We start from the raw sequence: 12,068 nt of genomic DNA, 5'->3' as shown, positions 1-12,068 counted from the left end.
ATTTTCTGTTGCTAGTTTATGCTCTGAATAAGAAAAAGTCTTAAATTATGATCTAGAGTTTCACAGATTTTCTTTACATTGGGCCATGTCAGTTTTGAGTGCAAACACCAGAAAACACTTAAGTCCAATGCTTAATCACTGAAAGACCCCAATTCCTATTTCAGGGCTTGTCCTAGAGCCGCCCAGGAGAGATGGACACAGGCTCTACACAGGCTTGACCCAGAAGATGGGAAGGATGAAGAGGGGGTTCCCCCAGGTACAGAGCAGGCCAGGGAGCACACCTTTGGGCATGGAGTTACTGGGCGAGCTAGTGCCATTACTCATGTGAGCCAGGGTCTGCTCTAGATTCCACTGGAGTGTGCACGTGGGCCTGATGGCTGCAGGCTGGTTCCCTCTTCAGTCAGCTGATATTCCCGGAGCAGGGAGGTCAAGTCAGGCAGCAACCCTTTCCATGCTCAACCCATTGGTGGAGGGCAACCCTCAAGGGTATTGGAACCTCAATACCAGGAGACATGAAGTGCCTGGATCAGGGGAGGGTGAAAGCCTTGCCCGTGCCGAGTTGGCCCCTAAGTGGTGGGATGGCCACAGGGGTGGAGAGTTCAACCAGACCCACTCCAACCCTGCCAGACCTACCCCATACCTGCACCCAGGCCCCTACCAAAATGGAGGATGGCAGCAGTCACTGTCAGGAGAGAGGAGGAGGTGCCAGGGCACAGGGGAGCAGGCAGCATAGAACCCATCCTGAGGAGGTAAGGAGGCAGCAAGAGAGGAACCATGCAGGAGCCAAAGCTCCAAGTCCCCGCTGTATGTCCCACTGTCTCATTGGACCTCACCTGCAAAATACAAATTCAAAAATAAAATTATTAAGAATCTGAAGACGGTTAAGCCTTAATTGTAGGTCCCTTCTGTCCTTGTGAAACTTCATTGGTCGCTCACTCATGAACTTAGCCCTGCTGACAGATGCTGCAAACAGCACAAAATCCTGACAATATCGCAATATTTTAATGAATGACCTTGTACAATTCTGTAATACCCTTTTACCTCCTTTTGTTAGTGTGTACTCTTTGGACACCTCTTCCTATGACAATGATTTTTATGTGTGTCTGTGTGTTGGGATTAAAACTTCAATAGTGCAGAACATTGTAATTTTTTTCTATTTTTGTATTAAGATATAACTGACATATAACATTATATCGGTTTCAGGTATATAACATAATAATATTCGATATTCATGTATATTATGAAATGATCATTACAATAAGTCTAGTTAACATCCGTCACCATACAGAGTTACAATTTTTTTCTCGTGATAAGAACTTTGAAGATCTACTCACTTAGCAACTTCGAAAAATACAATACAGTATTGTTAACGATAATCACTGAGTTTTAAATATCATTCCCAGGACTTATTTATTTTATAATTGGAAATTTGTACCTTTTGACCCCCTTCACCTACTTCTCCCACTCCAGTCCACACAATGATTTTGAAATATTTTCTATAGAGAGAATAGAAAATGATCTTTTCTCTAGCATGATTGATTGAAAAATACTTCAGTCAATCAAAAATAGTTCAAATGATACTTTGGAAATGTTTCTTTCATCTTCCCAAATTGTCATGGGTAATATCATGGAAATTTTTAGGACTGTTGTCACATTTGGGAAAACCTCAAGTTACTTCAGGTAAAAGCTGCAAGATTTGGGGGCATTTCCACTTTTCCTGTTCAGGGACTTAAGTGATACTTTTTGAATTAGTGATGCTAATTAACCAGCTTTGTTGGCACTTCTTGTTGTATTTCATGGTTTTGAAATATGTCCACAGATGACTTGATGCTTCACTTCAGAAGGGAGCTTACGAGAGACTATGGACTCTGGGAAACAAACTGAGGGCTTCAGAGGGGAGGGAGGGTGGGGGATGGGCTAGCCCAGTGATGGGTATTAAGGAGGGCACATATTGCATTGAGCACTGGGTGTTATATGCCAACTATGAATCATGGAACACTACATCAAAAACTAATGATGTACTTTATGGTGACTAACATATAATAAAAAGTTTTTTTAAAAAAAGAGGGGAGCTTAATCCCTCTCCCCTTGAATGTGGGCTTGATTTAGTGACTTGCTTCTAATAAATAGAATATGGCAGGGGGCCTGGGTGGCCCAGGCGGTTAAGCATCCAACTCTTGGTTTTGGCTCAGGTCATCATCTCAGGGTCCTGGGGCCGAGCCCCAGGCTCCGTGCTCAGCAGATCTGCTTGGGATTCCTTCTCTCCCCCTGCCCCACCTTGCTCATGTGTGTACGTGCGCTCTCTCTCTCTCTCTCTCTCAAATGAATAAATAGATCTTAAAAAAAAAATAGAATATGGCAGAGGTGATATGACGTCCCTTCCAAGACGAGGTCCTAAAAGGTGTTCTTTTGTCCTCCTTGTTCTCACAGATCATTCACTCTGAGAGAAGCCAGTTGCGGGTCGTGAGGACATTCAAGCTGCTGTATGGGGAGAATCACGTGGTAAGAAACCAAGTCTTCCTCTGAACAGCCAGCAAGGACATGGGGCCTTCTGCCAACAGCCTTGTGATTGAACCATCTTGGAAGCAGCATTCCAGCCCCGGCCCAGCCTTCGGATGAATGCAACTTCAGCTGACATCTTCACTGCACCGGTTGGGAAAATATAATTAAAAATAACAATCTCCTGGATGCCTATTTGGCTCAGTCGGTAGAGCATGCAACTCTTGATCTCAGGGTTGTGAGTTCGAGCCCCACACTGGGTGTGGAGATAACTTAAAAAATAAAATCTTAAGATAAATAAATTAAATACATTAATGAAATCTCCTGTCAACCCAGTAAAAACTCTGCTCAAAATGTAGGAAAGAATGAAACAGTTTTATTATTGGATAAGTATCAAACCAAACTGTGGTGTGCATCACAGGCGGTCTGCTAAAGAAATTTCAAAGATGGAGAGAAACCTCATGCTTTGGTATAGCCAAGCAGATACAATCCGTTACACACATGTGAGTTGTCTTTATCCAGAAGCAAAATGAAAACGTCTCATCTTTTTTTTTTTTTAAGTGGGCTCCACACTGGGCTTGAACTCACAACCCTGAGATCAAGACCTGAGCTGAGATGGAGAGCCAGTTGCTTAACTGGCTGAGCCACCCAGACACCCCTTCTCATATCTTTTCAACAAGCAGAAAGTTATAACTTGGAACCAGGCGCATAAGCTAAACTCCTACAGAGACAGGGAGACAAGATGCCATCCTCCTTGGTGTTCGCATTTCAAAGAGGTGGCTCCACAGCCCCCAAGAAAAACTGTCCCAGGATGCACAACTGGCAAGAGATTTATTTAGCTTTTAAAAAGATTTACATACATCTGAAAGAGACAAGATTGGAGATTACAGGTTTTCTAAAGGAAATGCTGAAAGAAAAGGTATGTGTGTGGGGGGGGTATCTTTCCCTTCTGGTACAGGGATTTAATCTTTTTTAGATTTTTATTTACCCAACCTTATGATATTTCCTGAGCCAGAGGCAGCCAGCTAAGTCAATCCCAAATACCTGGCCTTCCAAAACTGTGATATAATGAATATTTGCTGTTTTAAGATACTAAGGTTTGGGGTGATTTGTTACCCGGCCACAGATAACCAATACAAGAGTGATGCCTAAAGCATACTACTTCGTCCAAAGACACAAGGTGTTTGAGTTCCAGCAGGGTTCATGCCTCACACAGAGGTACGGAGGAATTGTGAACATTCTATTTCCCTGAACTTCCATAAAGACAAAAATGGGTCATGTGTCCATAACTGTATAAGCTGGATAATTGCATCTATTCACGCAGGAGGGAATTTCCATTTTGACACAGCGTTGTGGAGAACTCATTCCTCCACTTACCCTTTTACACTTTTATTGGCTGGAAGGATTTTTTGCAGATGAGCTTCTGGCCCTCTACCCTCGCAACTTGTTTCTCCTTCACAGAGATGCCCCCACCCCACCACCCTACACCCCAGATCCCCTTTCAAGAAAGGGCTTGCTGCCCAGCTGTAGGAAGTGTGGTCAAGATCCAGCTGTCAGCATCTTCAGGGCTGGCCTCACCTGCAGAGAGCCACCTTACCCAAGGTCACCCCTTCCGTGGGGCAGCCCGTATTGGCTTCTGTAACTGAGTGGGCTGGATGTAAAGGCTTGGCCAGTTCACCTCGAAGAGGGACATTCCAGCAGGCCGCACTTAGTCCAGAACTCCCATCATGTGGCCGGAACTTTGCTGGGCCTGTGTAACCATTTGCCTTCTCCACGCCCACTCCTGCTTCTCCTTCTTCTTTCCACAGGTATAGATTCCCTGCCATACCTCCCACTGTCTCAGCAGTGGCTGCTTCTGGAGAACCCATCCCATGACAGTTGGAACAGGGAGGGGTCCATGAAAGCAGGTGATTAGCTGTGGTCTTGGAGCTGGCTGGCAGTGGCTACCCCGTTGGTGGGTGGAGCACAGACAGCCCCTGGCAGAACGTAGACATTCAATTATGAACACTATACCTGGCAGTGGCTGGGAGGGTGTATCAGTGGAAGAGAATACACTGGTGGGTACAATGTATCAGTCAGGTGAACTTCATGGAGGAAACAGTAGGCACAAGGAGGACATGGGCTCGACTGGCTGCCCCTAAGTGCCACTGATACTTAACATTTATAGAAAGACAATGAAGAGGTGAGAACAAATTTAACAGTCCCTTGAAAAGCAGGCTAGAAAGTCAACAATGGCTGTATGCAAGAAACCCCCCCAGGCCGCTGCAGTGGGAGGGGGGAGTCAGGGCTCAAGCCCAAACCATCACATTCCTGGGGCTGAACTTGAAAGAAACTTAGTGAACTTGCCCAACCAAGATGAGTCTGTCCTGGGGCCTTGCTTGAAAAAACCTGGAATCCAGATACATAGATTGGAGGTATTTGGGTGGAGGCTTCTAGCTCCCTGGGCTTCCCTGAAACTTTCAAGCCTGCAGCCATGCCACACTCCCCACCCTCCCCCAAGAGCTAGCACTCCCGGGAGCTGGAAGGCCACACAAAGGCCTCTCCACACCACGCAACACGTGCTCCTCTCAGGACCAGTCCTGACATGTTTGTGTCATGGCCTTGTCCCTACACCAAGGGAGTTGGTGCCCATGTTTCTGGAAGCCATTCAGCCACAGGGACAGCTAGCAGTCACATAACTGCACGTGGAGAGGATTGCGGGTCCCCTGCATATGTCCCACTGAACCTCAAGCAAACATATACCCAATGCAACCTCCCCTTAGCCAGACCCCAAAGTGTCTGTGGCCTCTCCAGGAACACTTAGAATGTGAGGGAAGGAGAGGTAGAGGAGAAACAGCAAGTTCAAATATTTCACTTTTGCAAAATTTGCAAAAACATATGACCCTGTGAATGCAGTGTTAGAAGTGCCCCTGCCAGGGTCTTGGAAGCAGCCTGGGTAAGTGAGGGCCCCACAGCTTCACCTTCAGTCATTCCACAGTAAACAGACTGCCAGACTTCGTCCTGTTATTATTATTATTTTTAAATATGAACCACACATATAATGTCAAGTTGCATCTTGGTTGTAATAGTTTAAAACAGTTATAATCATTCTTCCTCATCATTAATTCTTTCTGAACATGACTGTTCCATGGAACTTAAGCTTTTATTATTCCTCTTCTTTAACAGAAAGGAATGCATGCTCATTATGGGAAACTTGAAAATAGAAAAAGGTAAAAGTAACAGGGGGAAAAAATCACCGGTAAGTCCACAACTTAGAGATAATCGTAGTTAATGGAGACCTTGTCTGCTCCAGGGCAGAAGCTCAGAGAAGATGTGGTATTTGAGTGGGGTCCCCCATATGATAACACCCCAATTCCCAGGGAACGGCCAGAGTTGCAGAGTCTTGCCAACTGTGGGGTGGGGTGAGGGGAATCTAAACCATGTCTTGAATTGGGTGTTCTGCAAATATGGACTTGTTTGGGAAGCCTGGGGGGAAGCAATGGGAGCCCGGCTCCAGAGAATCCTGTGAACCCCAAGGGGGCTCCCTGTATGAGAAGAGCGAGGAGGAAGAGGCTGCTACTAGAACAGCCTGCTTCTAGTCATCCTGGCAGGAAGATCTAGGTGGAAGGCCTGGGACAGCTATACCACTGCAGCCTGTAATTGGGGTCCTAGCCATTTTGCTTTGTGGCTCTTTGATGTAGCAAAACCTTGGGGGGGGTGGCAAGGTGGGTTCACCTTTCTCCTTCACCACAGAGCGCTGAGTGGTTGTGAGTCTGGGGGATGTGGCTGGAGACCTCTGCAGGCTCTGTCCCCTACCCCCCAGCTTCCAGGTGGAAGGGAGGGGGGACTGACTGGCAGCTGGGGTGGAGTGATTTCGGCAGATGGAGTCCCAGGCCGGGCAGGGCCTCAGCACTGGCAAGGTACTGGGGAGCACGACCACATGTGGTAACCCTCAATTACCACACCAATGGCAGGCGTGTGCTCGTGGGTCCTCTTCTGCCTGGTTCTGGCATGTGCCTGACACTCACGGTAACCCGTGGAATGAAGCAGAAGGGAGGCTGTTCTGGCTCGGGGCCTGACCTTCAAGGGGACTGGCACTTTCCCTGTCCTCGCTCTTGGGAAATGTGTTTTTGGGAGCCCTGGGCAGCTCTTTGAGGACTCTGGCTACCCTGCTGGGGACGCCAGGCTATGGGGAGAGACCTACACAACATGGCTGAGCTGGAAGAAAGGTAAAATATTGTCAAAAACCAGAACGACAAAAGAGCAAGACTCCAGAGAAGAAAAGAAGGCCTGGATCTAGAATCAGATGGGGAGGTTTGTGCGGATGGGTCTTGGCTCAGAAGGACACAGGAGAAAAAGCCTGTATGATATGGGAGAGGCTGAGGGTTGGACACCTGCCTATAAAGTGGGTCCCACAAGAGATGGCACTCTCAGGAGGTGCACCAGGGTGGGAAGCACAGAGGGTGAAGGGTTTCTCTTAGCCTTGGGTCTGGGTGAACGGAGCAAAAACAAAGTCTCCCTGAGAATTCTTTTTTTTTTTTTTTTAAGATCTATTTATTTGAGAGAGAGAGAGAGAGAGAGAGGGAGGAGGGGCAGAGGGAGAAGGAGAGAAAGAATCCTGAAGCAGACTCCCGGCTTGTAGACCAATGTAGGCTCAATCCCAGGACCCTGAGACCATGACCTGAGCTGAAAGCAAGAGTCGAACGCCCAGCTGACTGAGCCACTCAGGTGACCCTCCCTTGAGAATTCTTTTTTTTTTTTTTTTTTTTTTAAGATTTTATCTACTTATTTGAGAGAGAGCAAGCAAGGAAGCACCAGCAGGGGGAGGGCCAGAGGGAGAAGGAGAAGCAGGCTCCCCGCTGAGCAGGGAGCCTGGACGCAGGGCTCTTGATTTTGGCTCAGGTCGTGATCTCGTGCGTCATGGCACGGAGCCCCTAGTTGGGCTCTGAGCTCGGTGGGGGGATCTGCTTGAGATTCTCTTCCTCTGCCCTTTCCCCCACTCTTTCTTTCTCTCAAATGAATACATAAATCTTTTTTTAAAAGACATTTTCAGATACAAAAACCAGAAGAATTTACTACCCCCGACAGGCTCTCACTACAAAAAGTTCTAAAATAGGGGCGCCCGGCTGGATCAGTCGGAAGGGCATGTGACCCTTGAACTCGAGCCCCACATTGGATGTGGAGATTACTTAAATTAATGAAGAAAAGCTTTTTTTAAAAAAAAAGCTCTTAAGTAAGATATGCACTTGAGAAGAGTGAAAATGATCCCAAGAAGGAAGAAAGGATGACAACTGAGAAGAATGTGAAGATAAGAATTCTTCAGTGGTGAAAACTGGGAGACCCAGAATAACACAAGAGCCCAGCAGCCAGCCTTTCATTAGGCAAACTCTCTGCATCCAGGACACAATGGGCCCGATTGTTTCCCAGGATGGAGCTTTCCATTACGCCTGAGAAAAAACTGACAAAATTAAAAATATCTCCTATACCAGCGATCCCTTATGACTCAGTAGTTCTGCTCCCGAATCAGCATTGTATTAATTAGTGTCCACTTACACACCCTCTTCCAGAGACATCAGTTAGTCCTTAGTATTAGGAAAGGCTAACCAAGGTTTTGGGATGACTGTCTCGAGCCCGTGAGAAATGGCTCTTGAGGCAGGTATAAATGTTCTCATTTATTTCTGGGAACTTTAGACAGCTTTTGGTAACTAGGTAGTATGTTTTTTACAAGTATTATGTATTTCAAGTACTTCTACCAACTGGTAAGTGAAAATCTGAGACCAGTCTTAGTATTTTGGGTCACTCATTGGCAAGCATAATTTTTTCACTAATCCCCTATTTTTTTTAAGATTTATTTATTTATTTATTTATTCAACAGAGAGAGATAGCCAGTGAGAGAGGGAACACAAGCAGGGGGAGTGGGAGAGGAAGAAGCAGGCTCATAGAGGAAGAGCCTGATGTGGGGCTCGATCCCAGAACGCCGGGATCACGCCCTGAGCCGAAGGCAGACGCTTAACGGCTATGCCACCCAGGCGCCCCTGATCCCCTATTTTTCGACCTCCTGGTTGCTTCTGATTTGGCCCACTCATTGGAAAGCATTGCAAAACAAACTGATTTGTATTGTAAGATACTGCCAACTGTATAAATACTTACATATAGCATACACCTGTATATTTCAGCGATGGGACTAGGGTCCTGTCCAACCTATTCCTTTTTTTGTTGCTTTTGTTTTTTTGTGGTTGTTGTTGTTGTTGTTTGTAAGTGAAAAAAATTCAGAGCAAGCACACAACCACTTTTCATCCTTAGCCTCCTGTCAGGGCACTACAAAGTTAAACACTGAAAGTATCCAAATACTTTGAAAAAGCTGTCCTCTGTTCATCTCTCCTTCCATTTGGGGTATAGTGTGGGTGCCTTTTTTGGTATAGAGTCAGCTTTGTGAACTTTTTTTTTTGTAGAAAATTATAGCACCTTGGCTCATATAGGCAGTAACACCTAAGAGTTATAATTTCTTTTGACTCTTCTGTAGAGCTTATGAGATACAGTTTCAGCCTTAAGCAAGCATCATCCACACCTTATGTGCACATTTCAGTTTGCTACATAATGCAATGGTGTAAAATTGTACTTCCTTTTCTCTTCTCATTTCTCTTTTTGCACATACGTTTGGTGTGAAAATGCAAATCTCCGAATGCAAGTGAGGTGATGTTTGAGGTTTATTTCTGCATATTATCTATGAGTCCACGATATCCTCAGAAGAATGATGAATTATTTTCCATGTGTGTGTATATACACATACATACATATAGGCCTCAACACACGCACACACACATACGTATACTTTTGAATAATATGAAATTATTTGGAGAGAACAACTTTCTGCAGATTCCTTCACCAGTGAGGATTAAATTAATGATTGCTGGGCAGCTGGGTGGCTCAGTCAGTTAAGCGTCTGCCTTCAGCTCAGCTCATGATGCTGGAGTCCTGGGATTGAGTCCTGCATCGGGTTCCCTGCTCAGCAGGGAGTCTGTTTCTCAGCCCTCCCCTGGCTCATGCACTCGCTCGCTCTCTCTCTCTCAAATAAATGAATAAATTAAAAAAAATACATTAATGATTGCTTAAAAACCCTTAACAATCCGAGGATAATTTCTCATGGGTTAGATGTAATGGCTGAGAACACTTAGAAATGGCAAAATAGATTGAGTGGCATGTAACTTGTTCTTCTCTCTTTCTCTGCAGACTGGCCTCTGCTTCTCTAGTCCACCTGGCAAGTTACATCTCTTCTGTTCCAGAGAGCAGCCATAATGAGCCTGAAATCTCTAGGTATTTTATTTCAGATCTTCTTGGGAGGGGTTCTGGTGGCTCAGCTTAGGCCAGGAGTCCATTCAAAGTACAACACACTAGCCAAGTGGGCAAAGACATACTTTGGAAAATGGCCGGCAAGGGCCCATTGGGTTTATTGGGAGGAGGGGCATTGGGTGGGGTCTGCACAGACAACCAAGGGAGCCACCCACCACACTCCATGGGTCAAGGGCAGGCTGTCTGGCTCCTGCGAAAACACTCCAGGCATCTTCTGGCTTCAGAAGTCAAGCCAGAAAGAAGGGTCACCTTCAGCCCAGTCTAAAGCTTGCTCTGATTCATTGCAGGCCCCAAGATCCACCCTCTCGAGAATGATCGATGGTACGATGTATATTTCCATCAGGGGAAAACCCATCTCCCAGAAAGGCGATCACATGGAAGCTAGCATTAGCGCACCCCCCAGTGTCCACAGTACTCAGTTCCGAGCGGCTGTGCAGTGGACATGGACAGGCCAGTCCAACCGGGTTGCCCCGACCAGCGCTGCTCCTTCTCCTCCCCTCATCCGGGCATCAAAAAACTCATTTCAGCCAGGATCATCTTGTTACATCCAATATTTTTTTTTAACTTATGTCCTAAGCATTCTCCCACGACTTAACACCTCTTCCACATTCTAATCGCTATGTTCCATTCCAATACATGACTGTCGTGTATACTTTATTTCACAAATCCTTTGTTTTTGGACATCCTTGTTGGTTCGGATCAACTCCAGAAACAGACGGACAGCTGTGTGCCTCAACGTCTATTTGCACTCCTGACTTTCTGTGGGGTGAATTTCCTAGTGACTGATATCACCCATTTCACCAGATTGGGGGATATGATGACGCCACGGGGGTTTTTAACTGCTCAAACCACAATGCTTCTAAGATTGCTCTGGCTCAAACTGGTGGGAGTTCTGGTCTTTCACCTCAGTTTTCCCTCCTCAAAGAGCTTCTGGGGTATTCTAGGATGGGGCCGCACGCTATACATCTGTTGTGGCGGCCGCCTGAACCTTGGCCTGGCTCCCGTGCTCTGAGCTGCCATTTCTGCCCACCATTTGCATCCCTGAACCAGTTCCCTCCTGACACATTTAAGTTCTGCCGACGCAACTAAGCCCCCCCCCCAGGGGTGTCTGCCCGCACCCAGTGGGGGAGGTAGGACCTCCAGGTTGATGCTCTCATCTCACACCAGGGCCTCTGTCCCTGTAGCTCTCGTGAAGCAGGGCCCAGCTCACCTCTCACTCCCGGGGGGTCTCCAGCTCCACCCCAGCAGGCTCTCCCCTTCCACACCTTATAGTCCTTCCTGCCCACGAATGTGTGACCGGGGGGGGGGGAGTGGGGCATCCATTTCCTTCTGTGGAAACCCCCACACTGTCCCCACATGGTCCAAGAACACACAATCACTGTTATCCAATGCTGGCAACATTGGGAATCCAGTCAAACTCTCTTTAGAGACAATACTTCCCCCTCCCTTTCAAGACACTGTCAAGGTAAAGATGTACAACTAAACAGACCCTTTACCTCTTGGCCTGTGGAACCAGCATTTGGTTTCACGGTAGCTCACGGTCTCCCCCCCAGAACACTGTGTGGGTCCCACCTTCCTGCAAACGAAGGGCCCACCAGGTGAATTTCGGAACAAGGTAATCAGCATCTTTTCATCCAGAAACTGGAACTGCCAACTAGCCTGAAACACAGTTCCCTTGATAAAATTTAAAAACAAATCAAGTCCTTTGTTCTGGGGTACCCCACTGTACCCCAGGGCAGTGTGAATGTGCCAACTGTGCGGATGCTCTATTTTAGGGGTTCTGCACTCACAGCTGGGCTCCATGTGGCTCACAGACATGTTTTCTTTGGCTCATAATTGATACTCTTCCTTATAGTTTGCACTGGCTGCCAGCATTTCACCAGGACATTGTAAACTAAAAATCCAGATTTCTAGCTTCCCTTGAGAAAGGCTGAAGATCAGGCATCACGAGGCGTGCCTCCCCACAGGGAAGTCCCCCAGCTGGCTCCCTCTGCAGACAGGGCATCTGCTCCCTGGCGCCCCCCTGCTCTCTCTCCCCTCCAGGTCAACTACCCTTCGTCCCTGGCCTTGTGTTGTTTCCTTGCACTTGCCCACTTCTTTGTGTTTGCCTTGCTTGCGCGGCCTCTGTGGACTTTTACTTTGCAACCCTTGTCTAAGTGCTTCGGATCCACGAGGCCAAACCATCTTACAGGAGGAAGGCGGTCATTTTCCTGAGCAGCTTGGGAGCCCCGTATCTGGAT

This window comes from Ursus maritimus, unplaced genomic scaffold, assembly GCF_017311325.1.
Source record: "Ursus maritimus isolate PB19 unplaced genomic scaffold, ASM1731132v1 scaffold_2, whole genome shotgun sequence".
NCBI classification, from domain to species: Eukaryota; Metazoa; Chordata; class Mammalia; order Carnivora; family Ursidae; genus Ursus; species Ursus maritimus.
This window is presented reverse-complemented; position numbering follows the sequence as displayed.